Below are 23641 nucleotides of genomic sequence, written 5' to 3' on the forward strand. Positions count from 1 at the left end.
ATTATCATCCTAACATTTAATAACAAAGACAAAGCACAGCCGATGCTGATGGGAATTTAACTTTTGCTGGTGTTTGGTCATTAACCAAATTATGAACATAACAATCAATCCATTAGTTAAAATATGTCAGGGCGAACAAAGTGGCAGACGGGCGGACTGGCAGAGATGGCCGTCCCTACAACCACACTGCTAGTGTGCCAAAGCATCAACTAAAGAGTCAGCTACAACATTGTTTTAATCCTTTTGATCCTCTGTAAACTATTGTAGAGGGCTATTTTGAAAAGCAACTGCTAAGTTCACCTGAAAAGGTGTTAGAGATAAAGGTCAGCTTTCAATTACAGCATTTAACTTTTAACTCCCAACAATTTCTAGTAACAACACAAACCCCAGGGGTGAGTGAAGGTGATTAGCAAAGAGATTAGTGTGAGAGGAAATATATATTTAAATAAATATCAGATACTAAAGAGAATATATGATTTATCTACCTCAACAATGGTCATTACCTAGTGTCTGTTTTTTAGACTCCCTAACCCTGACATAGTAAACTTGCCATGGCTTTGGGCTATCCACTTCTAGCTTAAGTATTTTATTACAGGTGCTTAGGAAAGCTTTTATATAAAATGGCTGATAAATTCTGTTCTAACCTTCACCAGAATAGTTTAAGAAACTGACTTTATCTTCCTACACAATACACTTTTGGGTTGCAACATAAAATTCCTTTTGATTTTTTATCATCCTGCACTCGTCTCTGTGTGTTTATTATTATGTGAAAAAGGCTTCATCAGTTGCCCTAGCCTTGATTGGGCCAATACATGATCCATCACAAAGGCAGTGTGGCATATAAATGCCTCAGAAGTTCACTTCCACTGTATCTGTACACACATATACAGTACATACTACTGTATATCCCATATGAGACAATCTGAACAGATTTCCTCTCATTTGTTCACAATGACAACCACAATAACATGTTTTGACATCTCTATGGACATATGGACAGAAGCCTGCAGTATTACTGGATACAGTAGATGCAATGAGGGGAGGATGTCTGCAAAGGTCCCAGAGTATTCAATGAGCCAGTCCCTCTTACCAGTCCCGTCATATGCTACACTGCTCTCTGACATCTTGAAGCGGCTTGTCAACTTTTATCGCAGAGCTGTTCAGAGGCTCAGCTGGAAACGACTGTCTCTTTACAAAGTGTGTCTGCGAGGGTGTATATTTTGTGTTTATGTTTGAATGTGTATGTAGGCTCCTGTATGTGCCTGTGACTGTTAGTGGGTTGAAATATATTTTGTCAAATTAAATAAACTGAATCAACCTTGTAACTAAAACTAAAACATGTTAATTCATGCTCAGTAGATACAGAATATGATTACTTATGGATAATCTAATGCAATTCACCTCAAGATTAACCCTGCATTCAAAATCGCATACTATTTCCATTTTCTATTCTACAGCTGAGCTGATCATAAATAGAATCTAGTGAGAATACAGTAGGCATGCAATTGGGACATACTTTTACTTATCTATTCATCATAACATTGCGCCTTGATCTTGCCTTTTGCACCCCTGGTTGTTTTCATAAGAAGGCTCCGTCGATGTGACGTCACTTCTGGTGCGCACTAGATTGTGGGTCAGAATAGCCCAAATAGCATGCTGATTTCAACACTAAAAATCTCAACCAGATGTACCTGTAGTAGGCATCTGGGTACTTTCAAGCATGCAAAATCTGACCACAAGAATTGGGACACCCTAAATATTTTCCTACCATAAACAGCAGGGAAGTATGGGTATAGGAACGCAGAGTAAGACTCTGTTAGATAGCTGGAGCCACTAATAAACTCTAGTGACCTGCTTCATCAACTTGTTTCTCACATATTTCTTATTTCTGTCAATTAACCTTTAAGATTTCTCTCCCTTCACAGACACATTAACAGAAGATTGAGGAAAGGGTCTGTAAAACCAAAGAAGTGTGGAGGGGCAGTCCCCATTTCCTGAGCTGGAATAATCAATAGTCTATGAATATTCTGATCGGAGTCCTCAGGCCTGAGAAAAATGTTAACGCTTAGTCTAGAAGAAACAAAATCACGAGAGAGAGAGAGAGAGAGAGGGAGGGGTAACCATGAAGTAGTTTGTTCTTCATTTTAATCTAAATGTTACTGCTGTCAACATAACGTGTTGGCTTATTGTCTGGAGTTCAAACAACCCATGATACGAAACTCTACCAAAGTAACACGTTTAGCCTGAGGAACATTAATATTCATTTATGCTGACACAAACCATTGAAGTCCAGAGAGACCACTTCCTCCTTTTCTTTTTTTTTTATCTGAACAGGGTTTACAGCCAGATATTAATGTTTGAATGCCATGTTGCTGGTGATAGATCACCTTTACCAGAATGACTCACAAGTCTCCACAATTGTTTGGAATCGATTGTGAATGAATCAGCCCAAGAGGTTTAATACATGTGTTTACTCATGTGGAGGAACCGCCCATGAAAAGTGATTAATCTGCTGCTGAATTCAGTTTTCAAATAAAAGTGTGACTTTAATAAATATTGTGACAAAATGACTAAGATTCACATCAACTCAAGGGTTTTTATCATTTTAGAATGGCTTACAAATGTATCAGTGTTTCATTTGACTGTCAAGTCCTGTAAACGTTAGAGGAGATCATTAACACATTTATTTTTAAATAAAAAAATGTCTCAACTCTATAGCTTGTGGCATTGGCTGAATAGGATTCATTATTATCTTGCCAGCTAGTATTGTATTCCCAAGGCTTAGAACAGTTGTAGCATAACGGATCACAGTTCCAAACTTCAGTCTGTTCCTTCTGCAGTGGTTTTTAGGCACTACACTACTCTCCTTCATGGATCTTTACCTTTCTTCATTCTCTTGAGCTGCTCTTAGACAGCTTCAGACAGACAGTGGGAATGAGATTAGTTTATGCATAGCTGGTACCATGCTGCAATGAGCACAACAAGCCTTTTCTCAATGTGCATTTCTCTTTCTTTCTTTTTTTCAAATTCTAAACAGTCAGCCAAACAGAAGGCATACCCTATTGCATATACATCATATCTGTAGCCTGTGTATGCAAAAGCTTTTTGTTTGTATGTTCCATATCTTCATTATGCATCAAATCCACACACCAATGCACAGGCTTACATCTTGAACCTATTACAACAGATGGGTTGTAATAGGTTCTGTCAATGGGTTCTGTCAATCTGTCAATTGTGGACTGCAGTCCACAATTGACAGATTGTGGACTGCAGACAAAATGGACAAGTATGTTGTGTCACCTGATGGTTCTGAGGTCCTTCTGTAATACTAGTCCAATGAAGACGTCTCTTTACAGGGCCACTCAACCAAAGGAAGGCCAGCTCTTATAATTAGTTATCATTAATTCTAATAGAGTCAAGTTGGTCTTGATTCAATTTGTCTGTGCGTATTGACATGATACACAGTATATTATCTATCTCACTCACTGGACCGAGACCCTTCTCTGGATTTTCTTTATTTGGTCCACCAAAATCCTCATTTCAAGCAGTTATCATCAGGCTTTGACACAAATGTTTCTAAAGTACATGTGTGTCACTTGTTAGCTGGTGCTGGTATAAATGAGAACATGTGGATTTTGGCATCAACAATAATCAACCAGTCTAAATATACATTGTAACTACTGTTAGGGTAAGGGTTTCAGAAAAATCCTTGCAGGGATTGAGTTGAAGGGTGCAGTATGTTTAATAGGGATTCGGTACAAGGGTTAAATAAGCATAATGCATGATCCCGTCTGTATTCAAAGGGTTAGTGTTAGGGTTAATCTTGAATCTGGAGATGGGTTCATTTACACAGTTATATGGCCTCCAGCAGGCTCACTTTGCCATTGGTTTTCAGCCAGAGTAAGCGATATATGTGGTAGAGACATCATGACTCTCAGTGAAGAATTTTCCCACCATTCACTCTCATCTGTCATCACTTCACTTCATCATGGTTGAAGACATAACCGTAGCAGCCGCAATAACAACTGACTGTGTCTGAACCCAGTGAAAAGTTAAATCCGGCTGTCACAGTGTCATGGCTAATACAGCTCACCAAACACTGACAAGGAAGATCTTTCCTCTCAGGTTTCCCTCTCATATTCAAGGTCACACTTGGGTAAAAATGTAATATTTAATCTGTACTCATCATCTACACTGGGAGAAAGTAGTGAGCTGTTCTGATCACCAGACCATCTGAGAAGTAAAGTCATAAGAGTTATAGGCAACTGCAGTATGTACTGTAATGTTGATTCAATTCATGTGAAGCAGCTGAGGCACGCATGAATGAACCAAACAAGTGTATTCTACAACATAGTTGAGGGGTTTTGCCTTTTTTTGCTGCTTGGTAATTTGCATTCATTTGCACAATTTGTACAACCTTGACACACTGGTGAGCTGGTATTTTCCCCAGGAGACACTGCATGAATGGGGTTGAATTTTTTGCTGAGTCGAAGCCAGGAGTGGTTGAATCGTAACGTTAATGGCTTCACAGAAACAGATTTAATCCAATATTCCAATATATCAAGGGGTCATTTTACCAGTGCAGAATTAGAACAAATGTCAATCAAGAGATTTTTTTTTTTTTTTTAATACTTTATTTATAGATTTTTTTGAAAATATTCATACAAACATCAGACACATACCCCCCCACATTTCTCCCACCCCATGGACCCCTAGCAAAAAAAAAAAAAAAAAACAATAACAACAACCAGACATCATTATGACAGCATGTGAAAATAAATACAATTATTTTAGAGGCTTAGTCAAAGTTGGCACCACTCAACAATCAGGCAGTCATCCAATGCCATGTACACTACCTTTCTACACATCATATACACTTATTCTTACATACATAGTTCAAAGGACACGTACATTCAATTAAAGCTTGCCAAAAGAGGCTCATCAGTATCAGCGACAGCACATAACAACAAAGCAGTCATGGGTCATATTGGTAACACCGTTTTCTGTCTAATGAAAAGTCACAAAGGTAACACCATTTCCTGATTCATGATGAAAAAAAATAAATAAAAATAAATATCTGCAGAGGCAGAAGCCGAGAGATATTATGGTATTTCTAGGAAAGACAGAGCAATAGTAAATTCTATAAAGGGGGACCAGACTGCCAAAAATTTCTGGCGAGATTTAGACCTATTATATCTGAGCTTTTCTAGTGGAATTGGGGACAACACTTCTTTGATCCAACTCGTGAATGACGGGGGCTTATCTGATTTCCAACTACGGAGAATAAGTTTGCGGGCTAGAAGTGAGGTAAATGCTATGCAGTTGGATTGGGCCGAAGTAATGATTAAACCCTCATTAGGAATTCCAAAAATAGCAGTAATTGGATTGGGTTCAATTGATTTGCCGCAAATATATGAAAAGGCTTCGAAGATTTGACCCCAAAATGTAGTCAAGGATGGACAACCCCAAAACATATGCCCAGCTGTGGCCGAGTTCAGATTGCACCTAATGCAAGTAGAGTCAACATTGGGAAAGAATTTAGACAGTCTCTCTCTTGTGTAATGTAAACGATGCAAAACTTTAAACTGAATGAGGCAATGCCTAAGACAAAGAGAGGTGGTGTGAATACGGTGTAAAGAATGCTCCCAAACTTCTCCAGTGAACTCCACATTCAGATCTTGTTCCCAAGCCAGTTTGGTCTTCTCTAGGGAAGGTAAACTATGTGTTTGGATAGTCTTATATATTCTAGAAACATTTCCTCTGGCATCTGGGTCCCAGTCTAATATGATGTCCAACATGTTCTTTTCTGGCAGGGCAGGAAATGAGTAATGTTTTTTGGCAAAGCTGCGTGTCTGGAGATATCTAAAGAAGTGTGTTTTTGGCAAATTATGGTCCCTTTGAAGAATTTCAAATGAAACAAAAATGCCATCTTTGAAAAGGTCACCAAAAAAGATCAAACCATTACTGTGCCATACGTGAAATGCTGCATCATTTTGGGAGGGAGGAAATAGATGGTTGTGAGTCAAGGGCATAAGGCCACATGCATCAATTAAATTAAAATGTTTTCTGAATTGAAGCAAGATCCTGATTGAGTTTTTTATCACAGGATTATTGAAACGTGTAATAGTTCCAACAGGTAGAGGAGAGCTCAACGTAGATAATGGGGAGACTTCGGCATTAGGGCGGATCTCCATAAGGGCCCAGGAGGGGCCTCTCTTATGTTCAAATGCTGATATCCAGTGATTTAATTTAGCTATATTGGCCGACCAGTAATAAAACATAAAATTAGGCAGTCCCAGTCCCCCCATTGTCTTAGGCATTTCCAGAAGGGCTTTTTTTGATCGTGGCCTGGATTTATTCCACACAAATGCAGATATGAGACTGTCAAGTTCTCGAAACATAGATTTAGGCAAAAAGAAAGGAATCATTTGAAAAAGGTATAGGAATCGAGGCAGCACAGACATCTTAACGGCATTAACCCTACCTGCCAAGGAAATTGGCAGCGACCCCCATTTCACTAGATCCAGTTTTGTACGTTCCAGTAAACGTTTAAAGTTATGACCGTATAAATCTTTGTAGGTGCGTGTGACATTTATTCCAAGATATGTAAATGATTGGCGTTCCAGTTTAAATGGAAAGTCGCTGTAGTCAATATCTAATGCAATTTGGTTAATCGGAAAAAGCAGACTTTTGGAAAAATTCAGTTTATAGCCCGAGAGTCTTCCGAACTGATTAAATAAATCTATAAGCCGAGAAAGTGAATTAACAGGGTCAGTTATATAGAGAAGTAGGTCGTCGGCATAAAGAGAGACCTTGTGAGAAGAGCCCCCTCTCTCAATGCCAGCGATACTATCATCTGCTTTAAGGGCTATAGCCAAAGGCTCAATAGCAATATCAAATAAATACGGAGATAGACAACAGCCTTGTCTAACGCCACGATGGAGAAGGAAGTAGTCAGAATTTATGGAGTTAGTTCGAACTGAAGCTTTTGGGGTTGCATAAAGTAGTCTGATCCATTTAATAAATGCTGGGCCAAATCCAAATCTATCTAGAACAGTGAAAAGGTACTCCCATTCAATCCGATCGAAAGCCTTCTCGGCATCTAGGGAAAGCACGACTTCCGCTCGCTGTACAGAGTGGGAAGAATAAAGCACATTAAACAGTCTACGCATATTGTAAAAAGATTGCCTGCCAGGTATGAAGCCCGTCTGGTCGGGTGCAATTATGTTAGCAATCACTGTTTCAATGCGTTGGGCGAGAATCTTGGTGAGAATTTTATAGTCTGAACCAAGAATACTAATAGGCCGATAAGCACCACAGTCCAAAGAATCTCTGTCTTTCTTCAACAAAACCGATATGACTGCGTGTGTCATCGTTTCAGGAAGTTTTTGTTCTGTTAACGTCTCATTGTATACAGAGCACAGGATGGGAGATAGTTTTGAAGAGAAAGATTTATAAAATTCTTGGGGGAACCCATCTGGCCCCGCTGCCCTGCCGCTACGCATCGAATTAATGGCTTGGGAGACCTCTTCGCATGTTATAGTAGCTTCCAGGCCCTCCTGGGCCTCTTGGTCAATTTTGGGAATGTTTAGTCTGTCAAGGAAAGCCCTGATCTCTGAAATATCAACATCAGCCTCTGCTGCATACAGATTATTATAAAATTCTTTGAAACTGTCATTGATGGTTTTGGGATGTGTAGAAGTTGTGTCAGGTGCCACACGGATCTCAGGGATAGCTCTGTTAGCAGCTGTTTGTTTAAGTTGGTGGGATAGGAGTTTACCTGATTTGTCACCATGTTCGTAAAATATTTGCCGTGATTTAAATAGGAGCTGTTCGGTATGCCTGATCGATAAGTTATCAAACTCAGTCTGTAGTAGCAGCCGCTCCTTATATAGTTCAGGTGTAGAGTCAGATGAAAATTTCCTGTCTGTTTCGGCTATCTGAGTAGACAGTTCTGAGAGACGCTTTGAGCGATTACACTTCTCGAAAGCTGAGTAAGAAATGATTTGGCCTCTAAGATAGGCTTTGAGGGATTCCCAAATTATAGTAGTTGACATACCTGGAGTCGAATTAATTTCTAGAAAATCAGCAATCTGGGCATTTATGAACTTGGTAAATTTATTACTTGACAGCAACAAAGGATCTAACCGCCAAGTACGTTGAGGCGGTACACTATTTGGGAAATGCATATCTAGTTGAACTGGGCAATGGTCAGAAATAACAATGCTGTGGTATTTGCAGTTTGAGACTAATGGAAGGGAGCCGTTATCAACCAGGAAAAAATCTATTCTCGAGTATGAACGGTGGACTGGTGAAAAAAATGAGTATTGTTTAGTTGTAGGATTTACATGCCTCCATGGATCTGTGAGTCTGTATGAATCAATAAATGACAGAAGAACCTTACTGGATTTGGATGTTGCACTATTAGGTCTGGGCCTGGACTTGTCTAGGCCTGGGTGCAGTACGCAATTGAAGTCACCGCCCAAAACCAGATAGTGTGTATGGAGATCCGGAAGCTTGGCTATAAAACGGGTAAAAAACTGTGGGTTGTCCCAATTCGGACCATATACATTAGCTAAAACAATTTGGGACCCAAAAAGTGTGCCAGCAACAATAACATATCTCCCATTGTCATCAGCAATTACAGAAGTCGGTACAAAAGGAATTCCCTTTCTAATTAGTATTGCAGCACCTCTAGACCTATCACCATATTTGGAACAAAATATCTGTCCAACCCATCCTCTCTCAAGTTTGGCGTGCTCATTAGTACGGAGGTGGGTCTCTTGCAGAAAAATTATTTCTGAACCTAGTGATTTTAGATGACTAAACACACGGCTGCGCTTAATTGGATGATGTATCCCTTTAATATTCCAGCTGATGAGCCTAATAGAGCCTGGAGTGTTGGAACTAGGTGACGTCATATTTATCAAAAATATGTGGAATTAAGTGGCTTGACTCTAGATTATTTAAAGGCCTCATTGTAAATCTTTTCCATGTGAAAACACATGCATAAAAAATATTAATAGAAAAATAAAACAAAAAAGGGAGTCCAAAATCCCTATGCAGATCACCCCCCAAACGGAAGATCGCACTAATCTCTTCCAAGTAAAGGAAGAGAAAGCACATTTAAGGTGCTTGATTTACAGGAAAACGCTAACTAACCAATACCTGCAGAACATGTCTTGTAAAATTATTAAGGCAAAAGAGGTAACAGTCAAAATATAATAAGCCTTATTGCAGTGTAACCAAGAACAAACAAACAAAAAAAAAACAGCAAAAATGTACGCTTAAAATAGCACACAATATCAGTAATAATAGTAGCATCCGGCTAAAATTGCCAAATCTGAGGTAGAACCTAGGTGTCAAAACATAGCCCACAAAAATAGTCTGTGAAATGAAAGTAGTATGCATCATAAAAAATAAAATAAAAAATTCAAAAAATTCAAAAGATCAAGTGGGTTAGGCTACTCACATACTGTCATTCCACCATTGGCATCAGGGAGCAGTTGTATGTTCGAATATCACAAGGTGGACAATAACTGCTTAAGTGTCATTGCAATGTCTGAGAGTACAGTTCTGTGTAAATTAGACCTCTCCAGGAAAGTAGGTCGGATGAAGTCTATTTATCCACTCGAGTGGCATGAGGAATGATGCTCTGTGCGACATAGGACTGGGCATCTTCTGGGGACAGGAAGCTCTTCTCAGTGTCGCCGTAGGTGATGCGAAGACGGGCGGGGTGGGCGATGCCAAAACGGACTCCCTGTAGGCCTCTGAGCTGTTGCCGGACGTCATTGAAGGCTGCGCGGGCTTTGGCTACTTGAGCGGTGTAGTCAGGGTAGATGGAGATAGTAATATCCTTCACCTTGATCCTCTGCTTCTCCCTGGCCTGACGCAATATAGAGGCGCAGTCACTGTAGTAATGAAGGCGGGCTACAATGGTCCTCGGACGCTGACCTGGCTTGGGCACCGGCTGTAGCGATCGGTGGGATCTGTCTATCACTGGGGCATCGGTTAGGTTGAATGCTTTCTGCAGCAAGTCAGCAACTGAAGTTGAAGAGCAGCTGTTTGGGCCCTCGGGCACCCCCACTATCCTGATGTTATTCCTTCTGGATCTAGATTCCAGATCTTCACATTTGTTTTGTAATGAATCAGTCAGGGTCCCAAGCCGCTTCACCTCCCGTTTCAAGACGTCAACGTCATCAGAGCACACAGTCAGGCTACGTTCCGTGTCGTTCATGCTACTGCTCAGTGTTGCTAGTTCAGCAGTGATAGCCGTCTTAAAGTCATCAAAGCCCGTCTTAATAGCACGGACATCCGTTCTTATAGCCGCCATTTCAATCTTCAACACTTCCCTCACCTCCGTTTTCATCATGTCAACAAAGTCCGCACGCAAGGAGGAAAGCAACTCACGCTTGAAGTCTTCTGCGTTAGCCCCGTTAGCCCCCGCTGGGCTATCAGCAGCACTGTCTCCTTTATCACTCGAGGCCACGGATGAAGCGGGAGAGCTAGGCCCCGGCGAAGGCAAGCTAGGTCCCGGCTCCGATGCACCCGCTACACGTCTCCTAGATTTCCCCATGACTCAAAATCACGATGAATATTGATCCGGAATCTTGTAATGCTGTGTTTTAACGAGTAACTGCAAAGAAATTGCCTTTTTAAATTCGTTATTTGCAAATTGTTCTGAGGAGCTAGACAATGCACGTCTCACCCCATAGCTGCTCAACCCAATCAAGAGATATTTGATATGACTGATCAGACAGAGGACACAAAAAATCAGACCGGTATCGGATTTAGGACAACATATAATAGTGGCCCAAATCAGAATTGAAAGGATTATTTTCCACTTTTGCCTGCTGTCTGACCATAGTCTAAGCCTTCTTTGAGTGACAGAGTTTACTTTATGTCACTTTTATGTCAGGCTTTGCATAGTGCACATGCTAGATATTGTAGACAAAGAATGTAAATTACAATGTATTTTTTAAAAGATGTTTGATCCCAAAGTTTGTTATTATACAGGTGATATACAGTATGTAGAGATTGTGTGATAATTCAGTCCAGCTGTGTGTGTGTGTGTGTGTGTGTGTGTGTGTGTGTGTGTGTGTGTGTGTGTGTGTGTGTGTGTGTGTGTGTGTGTGTGTGTGTGTGTGTGTGTGTGTGTGTGTGTGTGGCAGGCTGTTCCGCAGCCTGAAGGGCATACTATTCTTTGGCTGGTTTCATCCCCTAAGTGATGTCACCATACCCTCTCCATTTAATCTCTCTTTCCCTTTTTTTCCTCTCTTTCTTTTCTCAATTTCTCTTTCAAGCCAACACCCTTAAGACCCCCAGCTATCACCTCTTATCACAAAAAACTGTCATAAAGAGAGTGTGGGATCATACCGGTGTATTTCTTGCTCATACACATCAATCTCTATCTCCTCCATGTTAACTTGTTCACACACTCATCTACCTCCTTTGCTGTTTGTGTCTCTTTTTTGCTCCCTACAACTAATTTTCCCCCTCTATTCACCTTGCTTTTTCTCTTTCTCTTGTACAAAGCAGAGTTAAATCATTACACCTCTCTTTGCGTGCCTCTTCTCCTTGACCCCCAAGTGGTTTCCTCCTGATTCTTCAGATCAGCATTTTATTTCCCTATGCTGTTCGCTTCCCTTTTGTGAGGGGGCAGGGTTGGGGTTGAAGTGCCAATCCCACAATCCCTCACTCCAGGGGTTGGGGGTTTTGCAAAGCGGGACTTCTTCATCGGCCGACTGTCCTTCAAGAATGACTTCCTCCTTCTCAGATCCTGAGTCAGCACTGGATCACCTTTAGAGGTGTTAATGGACTCTGTTCATTTCAGAATGCTCCAAGTGGAGTGTGCACGGTGACACACGCACATTCACACTCGGACACACACACACACACACACACACACACACACACACACACACACACACACACACACACACACACACAAACTAAGTACCACTCTACTAAAGCATAAGGTACAGTATGGACATATCAATCACAGCCCCTTCACAATGAACTCACTTACAATAACAGGAAAACAAGGACCAGCAGGACATGGATCAAACCTGCCAACACTCACATTGGACACAAAAGACTTAAACCACCCTAACTATAAATACTGAATCAATTATCAAACAGCTCATTACCTGATTTGGAACAACCAAGGACATCTACCTGATCCAAAGCAGACACCATTATATTAATCACCTTTGCTGCAAATGTTCATAAAAGGTTTAGAATAGAAGCTTTGTAATTATTGAGAACAAGCTTGTTAGTGTTTTAGCATTTTGCATGTTTCATGTTGGAAACAGCAGTGCCACATTTTTAGCCGCTAGCAGCGTAACAATCAATATGCCAACATCTACTCACAATTGTGGCAAGCTGTTGTACAGAAAGTCATGGTTTCCTAATGACTTTGGTGATTCCTCTAGACTCGAATGCCTCTTTTCCACCCGGCGGCTCAGAGCGGGACAGCTCACTTATGCTAGCTCTGACGAGCGTTTCCACCGCCGACCCCATCCTTTAGGTAGGCGGGGTTTAGGCTGGACAGCAATAGCCTCAGCAAGAATATGGGTCAAAGTATCGGGCCGTGGAACGACTGAGGTCCAGTCAGCCGTCCCTCGTTTTTGCTTGTTGATTGACCGAGGTGACTACACACATCGGTTTAACGCGGAACTGATTATTTCGACCAATCAACGGACGGCAGTGTGTAGCTCCACCTTTTCGGCACCCTTTCAGACGGCTGGTACCCCAACGGAGGAGTACTGAAAATAGGAGCGGCTCAGAGCGGCTCAGCTCGATTATTTTGGGACACTACCCAACTTTTGGCAATGGAAACGCCCCAAATAAGCGGGCTGAACCGCACCAAACCGAACCACTCTTCTCGGTGGAAACGAGGCATTAGTCTGGTTTACAGCTTTTTCAAAAACATGTTGGTCATACAAAACAGAAAACGTGCTCATGAAGTGCAATGATGCCATTAGTATTGAGTAGGTGTCGCCTTACAGACTTGATTCACATGGCGTCCTATTGAATAGAGGGTTAAAGAGATGCAGTGGTTTTCTGGAGATTTACAGCTCTGTCATTGGCAGGACAAACATGGACATTAAGTGAGAGGCTTAATGGATATATTGAGACTGAGAGTGACCCACCGGAGAGATAATGGTAACAGGTGCCAAGTAATAATAAAAATAGCAGCAAACTGAATTATAAATTGAGATTTAAAGGCCTCAACAGAGTGAGACAGTCTGATGTCAGTAGGGAGGTTATTCCAGGACGCAATAGAAAAAGGCCCTGCTTTCATGCGGCATGTGTACCTGCTGCTATACAGTAGTTGTTTATCTACCTGTGTGTATTTTAAATCTATGTGTCAGTCCATTAGACATCATCTACACATTGTTTGTTATTGACAAGCTGTCTGACATGTGCCCTGTGTGTAAGAAACAGACAGGTATGTAAATCCTTTGCAGTGTACTGTTGCTGTGATAGTGTCGTACCCACATTCAAACAGCAGCTGGTACATTGACTGGTGATAGATAGGTTGTTACTGGCTTTAGTTTAATTTTGAGACTTCTAGCAAGGTAGACTGATAACAAAATGCGGGGAACAAAATAATTGAGGACCAGTTGCATCTTTAATTTTGCTTTGCCATTGGACATTTTCAGCTCGAAGAGGACTGGGAACATTGTTTGACACCAAACAACCAATTCAGCTACATTGTATTAGGTGCAGTGACTGTGTTTTTTTTTTTTTAAATGTTAACATCCAATAGCAGAGTTAATCAAATTCTCACCTTCAATGCTATCTGCATATGGTATATGGTATGGTTATAGATCATGCATGGTAATAAACTATTGTTCAAGCTACTGTCTATTACCTAACAGCAGCCTCTGTTGACACAAGTGACAATTACAAGAGTTCACAATCCCAGTTTGTTTATGCCGAGAAGACATCATATTTATCTGTGACATGCGAAAAATGAAGAGGAACTGAGGGTCAATTACAGTAGATTTGAGAAGAGTCACTTAGTCAGTGATCTGACCAGGCCCGGCCCTGGGCATAGGCAGTATAGGCAAATGCTAGGGCCGCATACTAATACTGTTAATACCATAATTTCAAAATATGAGTTAAGCTTAAAATATGACAACTACTGAGGATAGACAAACTATAAAAAAAATTAAGCTCCTACCTGAGGCAAGTCAAGTTTATTTGTGAGGCACTTTTCAACACAAGGTAAATCAAAGTGCTATACATAAAGCCATGAGATATCATCAGAAGGCTTGATTCTGATTTAATAAAAAGCAGGAGCAAACTTTTCCGTTTGATTGTACCTTACCTAGGTCTATAGCTTTCCATTAGTTACTGCTTCTCTTCACTCTGGTTGGATGCTAAACTGCATTTAATTTTAATTACAATAGTTTAATCTAATCTAATTTCCATTTTAAAGCTTTTCACCATGTATCAATATAAATAATGTAACTACATGTATACTTCTCTTTTCTCTTCAGGTTTTCCTTTGAAATACTTTGAGCCACCTGTCCTGCAGACATCTTCTCCACCTTAGCACAGCCCAGTGATGCAGCATGAGGAATAAAGGCTTCACCAATAGACCCAAAGGCAAGAGTAGTCAGGCTGTAGCAAGGTGAGGTGAGCTTGTTAAGATATGAAGATGAGGTCTTAAAATCTAAATGTAGACAGCTCTCTGTTGGAATCAAGTTAAATAGCAGTACAAACCAGAGGTCTCTGTCATTTAATTTTGTAATATAGCTTTTGTGTGGAATTATATTCAATGCAAAGTTATGATGTATTTAAACTATACTTGTAATAGATTATAATTTTAAATTTTAACGTCTGCATTTTTCTGTGCATTTTTTTATGTTATGTCACTTGTTTTGTAATATGGTTTTTATTTTGTGGGTTATTTTCTATCTAAAATAAAATGAAATGTCAAAGACAAAGCTATCCAGTTATGTGCAATGGGGGGCGCCAGCTAAAATCTTGCCTAGGGCGCCAAATTGGTCAGGGCCGGCCCTGGATCTGACACACAATCATGCAACATTTATCTAAAGGGCTGCAGCAGCAAACAGTGTTGGTAAGAGTGTCTCAGCAGAGTAATGGTCAGAAGAGTTGGGTTATAATGAATGAATGAATAGGATTGGATGATACTAATCAGCTGATAGCCACATATCTGTAAATGAGCCATTGATCGGGAACAATGAATGAAACAGCCGATGCTGGAAATACAAGTCCCATTCATCTTTCCCTTTCTCTTGTATGACATGGATCAGCATGAAACTCTTTCAATTCAGTGATCAGTCCCAATGATTAACGACTGTATTACAAGAAAAAAAAAGTATAAGCTTGTGAACATAAATATTTCAAGAGAGAAGTTAAATGTAACTCCCTAGGGGCATGTTGGCAAGAATCATTCCATCACAGCGCTTTAGATATTGTCACACATGCAACCAGTGGTTGACAGAAATTAAAATGTATACTGTTGAAGGGGTTGGATTCAGTTCACGTTCAAATTCTGCTCACTGACTGCCATGGCTTCTTATCCGTAGGAATGGCACCTAAGACTAATGGCAATTGTGGTACTTAGACCCCCTCCAACAAAATATGCTCTCTAAGAAACAAACATGAATTACTTAGGTCATGACATGAACCCACAGTGAGGATATAATTTAAGAAAAGTGTGAAGAGAATATAGAATGTACACTTCAGTGCTCTGGTGAAACTAACACCACGCTTCATTTATATTTAGCCCCTGCAGACTTCCCTTGACCTCTCGAGTGTGAAAGGGTAGAAGATGACATAAGTCCCTGACTTGACATTACACCTTCACAAACTGATGCATCTTTCAAGGACGATATCTTCTTAATACATGTTACAGATGTTGAACAATATACATCAGTGTATTAGTAAGTTATTACAAGTATTTAGCTTTGTTTCGAAAAAAAAAAATTCTCCAACAAAGACACATTACTCCTTATTAACAGAGAAGGGGAGTTACCTTCACCTCTGAGCTTTTGTGGCGGGACTGGACAAGAAGTGTGGCCACTGTCCATCTACGGACATAACAGCTATAGGCTCCATTGATTTTTAATCTCTTAAAGCATTGTGTCATTACTGAGATAAAAACAACCGTCCGCTGCTTTTCCTTGATAATCTCTCTAATGTTTATTGACAATAAGCGCAGATTGAGTTTTTGTGGATTTGAGTGTACCCTCGGCCCATCACACAACGGGTGTCTGTTAGTGTTACTTTATTATATGGATTCACATCCATCCACATGCTGCACACACACACATACTCACACATATATGCACTGGCACACTGTGGCCGACCTCCGCCTCGTTACCCAGCCCCTCTGCGCTGAGAGCCCGGCTCCTGCCAGCAGCAGCACTTTAGGGTTAATAAATGAAGCCCAAATGGGTTTGACCTCCACGGGAGACACAAAGCGATGAAAAATGGCACTTTGACACAGCACGGATACCGGGGCCTATCACCGTATGGCGACCTTGATATTTTAACCAAGTGCTTTGTGAGCCGTAATTGACTTTCCCCTCTAAAATCCATCCTCTCCTAACAATCAGATTCTTCACATGCTTGCTCTCTCTCCCCACCTCTCCCCCTGTCCCTCATCCATATGTCAGAGTGGATCACTGCTCATATATGTTGGAGAGGCCAGATTGATGTTACTGTTCATACTAATGTTGTCATGCACTGTACATGCCACTCCATATATCAAACCCAAAGAGGAGGCTCACACACACACACACACACACACACACACGTCACAACACACCTTGGCTTTTCATTCACTGAAGACACTGACAGAGATAGAATCAAGAAGGTTAGGTCAATAGAAAGAACAAAATAGAATAATTTATATTTTAATGTAATTAAAGGTTGACATGTTGGATCACTTTTATGATTCAAAATGTTTCATCCAGTTCAGCTTGAAACTTCAATGTTAGTGAATACATAGTATAGGCCTAGTATACTTTCAGTTCAGAACATAACTAAGAATATATAAAAGCAGAGCAAAGTTTTTAAAGGGCTGTTAGTGTTGCACATTTATCAAGTCGAGGGACTAGAAGAAGAGACAGCATGTCTCCAGTGACTATCCAGCTGAGACACAGTGGTGCTTTACACAACATGTTAACATCAACATGCTATCATGCTTTGAATGGCAATGCATGCTAGTATGCTCACATTTGCTAATTAGCGCAAATAACATTCTTTCATTAGTTTTGCAGGTATTTGGTAAACCACAGTAGTATACATATTATAATGTTGGCCTACTAGTGCAGAAAACAGTAAAAGTCAGAACAACTAAAGTCATTAGGATGCATCCTCTGGGGACCATGACTGTCCGTACAAAATTAATGAATCCATTAGCTGTTGCAGTGTTTCAGTCTGGACCCAAGTGGGAGCAAAATGACCATCGTACACTGCTACAAACTCAAAAAATGTTAACACTCAAAAAATAAATGGATCATTAGTTCCATAAATCAGCTTGACACTGCACACATCATACACTAATTTGTCTATAATAATACTCTCTGTGTTATTGGGAATGTTGGTTTTACTATTTTTTTTAATTACAACATTTGAAACAACTATTCAAGTTTAGTTCAGAGCACAGGTTTATGTTTAAAGTTCATCCATGTGTTTTACAGTCAAAAGGGTCTCTCGTTGTTAGTTTCTCAACCTTTAAAAAAGAGCCACAGAAGACAAATTACAACTATTTTTACAGGCTGATGAGTGTAAAGTACACAGAACCTTATGCGTAACATTGGGGGATTGCCACTTTCAAGGCAAGGCAAGGCAACTTTATTTATATAGCACCTTTCAGACACAGGGCCATTCAAGGTGCTTCAGAGGGTCAAAATTAAAATACATTAAGTATAGAACAGACACACAAAAAAGAAACCAATTTAAAAACATGGATAGAAATACAGCATTTAAATAAAATAAATAAAACATTTGAACAAAAAATAAAATTACAGGTTAAAAGGGAAACAGGAAAGTCTTGAGACCCGATTTAAAAGAGCTGAGAGTTTCAGCAGACCTCAGACTCTCTGGCAGTCCGTTCCAGACATTGGGCGCATAAAAGCTGAATGCCGCCTCTCCCTGTCTAGTCCTAGCTCTGGGGACTTTTAGAAGACCTGTCCCAGACGACCTAAGAGCCCTGGTTGGTTCATTACGGATCAGCAGATCAGTAATGCATTTTGGCCCTAGACCATTTAGGGCTTTGTAAACTAACATAAGTATTTTGAAATCAATTCTCTGTTTGACAGGAAGCCAGTGTAAAGACTTCAGAACTGGGGTGATGTGATCCACTTTTTTGGTCCTAGTGAGGACTCGAGCAGCAGCGTTCTGAATTAGCTGAAGCTGTCTGATTGATTTTTTAGGAAGGCCTGCAAGGACACTGTTACAGTAGTCAAGTCTACTAAAAATAAACACATGGACAAGTTTTTCGAAATCCTGCTGAGACATAAGCCCTTTAATTCTTGATATGTTTTTAAGGTGGAAGTAGGCTGACTTGGTAATTGATTTAATTAGTTTTTTGAAATTCAAGTCTGAATCTATCACTACTCCAAGATTTCTGGTTTGGTGTGTGCTTTCTAATATAACAGATTTCAGCTGTGCACTGACTTTTAATTGTTCATCTTTGGCACCAAAGACAATAACTTCAGTTTTGTCTTTGTTCAATTGAAGAAAATGTTGGCACATCCAGTCATTGATTTGTTCAATGCACTTACTTAGTGCTTGAATCGGACTATAGTCTCCTGGTGATATGGTTATGTAAATTTGTGTGTCGTCTGCATAATTATGGTAACATAATTTGTTCTTGCTCATAATCTGAGCTAGCGGGAGCATGTATATGTTCAAGTGAAACTCCCAGTAACCATCTTCCTGCAACAGAGTTGTCACATCTGTGGCTATTACGGGGGACATAACGCACTGTATGTCTAACAAGATTTGGCCGATTATGCTGACGATTCAACACGCTCAGTTCATCCTAAAGATCCGGTGCTAAAATAAATTAGTTTCTTGTACTGAACACCTGCGTCTGTGAGCAGAATGATGAAAGCAGCACAGTTTCAGCTGAGTCATTGAGCACTAATGTATATTCCAGACAGTTGACTGTCCAAATGTTCTGTACAGTAGAGCAGTGCAGAACAGGAGACGTTTATGTGTTTTATCCCATTAACCATCAACGCCGCCAATCACTGTAACACACCCGCCATACCTTCCTCTGCCAAGATGACCGGCACAACTAAAGACCACCTTATAAAAGCACCTTCTGAACTCTAAACATGAGCTATTTAGATAAAGCTTTACTCCTCTCATGTAAACATCCTGTGGACCATAATGGTGGCTGTGAGTCTCCTAATGGGCTTTGTTATCGAGGCAGGATGGATGGTGATGGTAACTGTTTCACACTGGAACACAGCTAGGGCATTGGAGGGGGCTATAATTCTCATGATAATTGGGTTAATACCTGTCATGATATCCCCTATTACCGCAGCCGTAAATAGAGGAGAGGTAGGAATTATCGTAGTTAATTAGAAAACATGTAGATCAGCAGCATGAAGAGGAACTGTGTATCTCAGCTTAATGCAAATCAGAGATCACCTTTATTGTTATGGGCACATGGATGTGTCTTGTCTGTGTGTGTGCGTGAGTGTGGTGTCATACCGAAAAACTACATTGTGCTTTTATGTGTTACTATGTGTGTGAAAATCTTTGTTATATATGAATTTAGGTATTCCTATATGTGCTTTCCTTTTGAATCGCTGTGCGCATGGGAGCTGCAGTTCCATGTTTGTGTGTACCAGCGCCCTGCAGAAAGTAAAGCATGTGCACAACCGTGGAAGTGTGTTGGACTGTGTATATGTGTGTGTGTGTGTGTGTGTGTGTGTGTGTGTGTGTGTGTGTGTGTGTGAGAGAGAGAGAGAGAGAGTGTGTGTGTGTGTGTGTGTGTGTGTGTGTGTGTGTGTGTGTGTGTGTGTGTGTGTGTGTGTGTGTGTGTCTTACGGAGCAGGTGTGTTTGAGAATGTGACACGGTGTCTGTCCCCTGTCCTCTTCCCTTTTCTGGGCTGGTTACTCAGGGGGCAGCTATAAAAGGAAAGGGCTCCGTCAGCCTATGATGTAGCAGGCCGTGTACCACACACACACACACACACACACAAACACACAAAAGCTAAGGATAAGGCAGCAAGAGGATATGGGCCAAAGGGCCAGATGAGTTTACTAAACTTTCACAGGAGACTAAAATAGGTCCTGTCAATGTGTACGGTTTACAGTATCTACTGTAGGTGTGTGTATGTGTGTGTGTGTGTAATTAGAAATTGGTGAGTGTGTTCAAGTTGATCATTTTATACAAGAAGGATGATGACAGAAAGAAAATAAAGTAGAAAAAAGATGGACATTTAAAAATCCCACAATAACAACAAAGCAAAGGAGGAGAATGAATGGGAGCGTTGAAGCCAAGAAAAAGGGGTAACAGGTTAAATGGGTTCCTGGGATCAACCCAGTGATTGCCAATTAAATGGACCTTTACTGTTATGAGACAGAGTGGACGTCACTTTCCTCTTTTCTTTTTTCTTCTCTTTCCCTTTTGGCTCCCTCTTCTCCTCCCCTCATCTCACCTCAACTTCCAAAACAAGGCCAGTCACTCATGCATGAAGAAGACTGTTTGATTGATACCAGACGTCTCCTCCTTAATGATTCCATCCTGCTGCCAACTGTTTGACTGAGCTCATGAGGAGGAAGAGGGTTGAGAGGGTTGATCGTGCAGCAAACTTCAAAGTGCCCATGTGACCTTCTGCCCGGGTGAATCGAACAGCAGTTCAATGATGTAGTGGTGAAATCAATATGTAATCACTGGAATATACATAAAAAAAAACATACATAATTATTATTTTTTGTTATTCCTACACATTTACAGTCATGCCCGAAATGATTCATACCCCTGGCACATTTTGACTTAAAGTTACTTTTATTCAACCAGCAAGTTTTTTCTTTATTGTAAATGACACAGGCTTCTCCCAGAAGATAATAAGACGATGTACAAGGGGCATCGTTGTGGAAATTTTTCAGCTTTTATTTACATTTTAACAAAAAGTGGCAAATTATTCATATCCTTCTCAATAATCAATAGAAAAAGCCCTTATTGGCTATTACAGCTATCAAACACTTCCTATAAATGCTGACCAGCTTTTTGCAAGTCTCCACTAGTATTTTTGCCCTTTCATCTTTAGCAATGAGCTTCGACTCTTTCAGTTTGGAGGGTCTCACTGCCATCACCCTGATCTTTAGCTCCCTCCACAGATTCTCAATTGGATGAAAGTCAGGACTCTGGCTGGGCCATTGTAAAACGTAAAATGTGTTTGTCCCCTAACCATTTCTTCACCACTTTTGCTTTGTGTTTTGGGACTTTACACTGTACTGATCTGAAAAAAAGAAGATCTTTACAACTTTAAAATGCTAATGTAAGAAGTGTTATTTCTTCTATAAAGTGTGTGCACAGTTGTTGTTGTTTTTTTACTGAAAGCTTTCCATTAACATGTGAAACGTTGCAGCTCTAGAATTTGACCTGGAAACTTTTAGAATATATATTTCCACATGCAGTCTAAAAAAAAACTTCAGCCTACTTTCCCATCATTCACATCATTAATAGAACCTGATGGACATAATGTCATTGATATAAGGGAGTGATATTACATGGTTGAGATCATTTGACTGATACAACATAGCATGATTGATGTAACTTGATGACACATTACATTATTCTTATGAGTCTAAAATAGTTTGACTAATATAAAAACTCTAAAAGTTCTGTGTATGAAAACATTTAAGTAAAAAAAGAAGAAGTATCCCATAGCTGAGGTATTTTATGGACGATATAAGTCCTTAAGGGAAGTAGGATATATTTTTCACAGCTTAAACAAGATGATTTAACATGATCGATATAACATTATTAATTTACAGCGGATTAATATAAAGTGCTAAATAAAAGATGGTGGATATAGCATATAGATTGATATATTGCATTGATATCTCTGTCTTTCCTGTCAGTTATTTGTGTTTCAATAGCAGAATTAACATCCAATCTCCATTGCACCAGCACCCCTCAACCTCCTGCCAGAGATCCAACCCTGACTTGAGATTTTCATTTCCCCACAAATATGATTTTACTCGCATCTTTTAATCTGGACACAACATAATTAGCTAGGATGGGCTGCAGCCCCTCACAGGCCTGCATATGATGAGCAGGATGGATGAATGGATTAATTGATGGCTGGCTCCTCCCAAGCATGAAATGAAATCTAATGAAACCATGTTAGAATGAAAAATGTCTCTTGTTTTAATAAAATACATTGACTTTCTGTAATAACAAGAAAGTGTCATGATATACCAAGATATGTTGATTTAACAAGAAACATTTCTTGTTCAAACTGAATCTTTTGGTATTTAAAAAATAACTAGATAGATGTGTCCATGAATAAATGTTTAGTTATAACATGATAAGAAAGTCAGTCATGAAGATAAGATTTGTTTGTTTGATGTCTTGGTCACAGCCAAAAGGTCGCCGTAAGGTCAAAGTGTGACAGTGGAACGTGTTATAAATTTTCCTGAAGGGTGGGGGCATATATTTCATAGAGTACACAAAGAGTATCTGTGGTAGTACGTAATACCTCTTTAAAATCATGTGGTCTATAGTGTTATTAGTTATACAGTATCATCAGACAATTAGATGTGTATTCGTGTGATTAAGCCTGTTGCAGTGACACTTCAATGTTGTATATAGAGACCACTGCACTGTTAGGATTAGCTCAGAAACAACATGTATACAAACGAAGATCTACAAGAAAAACTCTCCACAGCTGTGTGAACCGGTGTAACTATCTATCAGCAACAAACACACATACAGACACACAAAGCAACAAAGCCAAAGTAAATGCTGAGTGAGAGGGAAAAGTTTGGTGCTGTCACTTATTTATAATTTTTCGCTCTTCCGTTAATAATCACTGAGGGAAGGCTGTAATGTTTCTGAAGGCTCAAAGAAGATTTTGACGTTTCTGTTCTCCCCTTGATGAGGTGCTCACACCAGGAGACTGTTCCCCATCCACTTGGGACAGATCTCCTGCAATGCAGTAAGCCAATGCAGATATACACTGCCCCAGTGGCACATGCACTCACACAAACCCTACACACACACAGAAGTTCTAGCACATGCACACATCAGCATTCAGGTAATCCTGCGTAAAAATGCATGCATCGCACATATAAGACACTACATTCTTTATGGAAAAAGTCACAAACCAACATCATATATGCACATATTTCACATATACATATTTATCTTAAGTCTTATATGTATCTTATATATATATTAATATATTTCTAATGACCAGCTGGGTCAGCTGCATTCAGAACGTGGAAGCCACAGTAGCCGCTGCCACCCCCACCAGACTCCAATGTATTTCCTCAGTGTATTACCTCACTGAGCTGAGTTCATCTAAAATATAATCACAACATGATGTAGAAATGCAGCGCATTCTGCTCTTCAATTATTGTGGGCAAAAATAAAATGCTTCATATATTTTCCGGTCCGTGCGTG

Source organism: Ammodytes marinus, assembly GCF_949987685.1.
Source record: "Ammodytes marinus genome assembly, chromosome: 7".
NCBI classification, from domain to species: domain Eukaryota; kingdom Metazoa; phylum Chordata; class Actinopteri; order Uranoscopiformes; family Ammodytidae; genus Ammodytes; species Ammodytes marinus.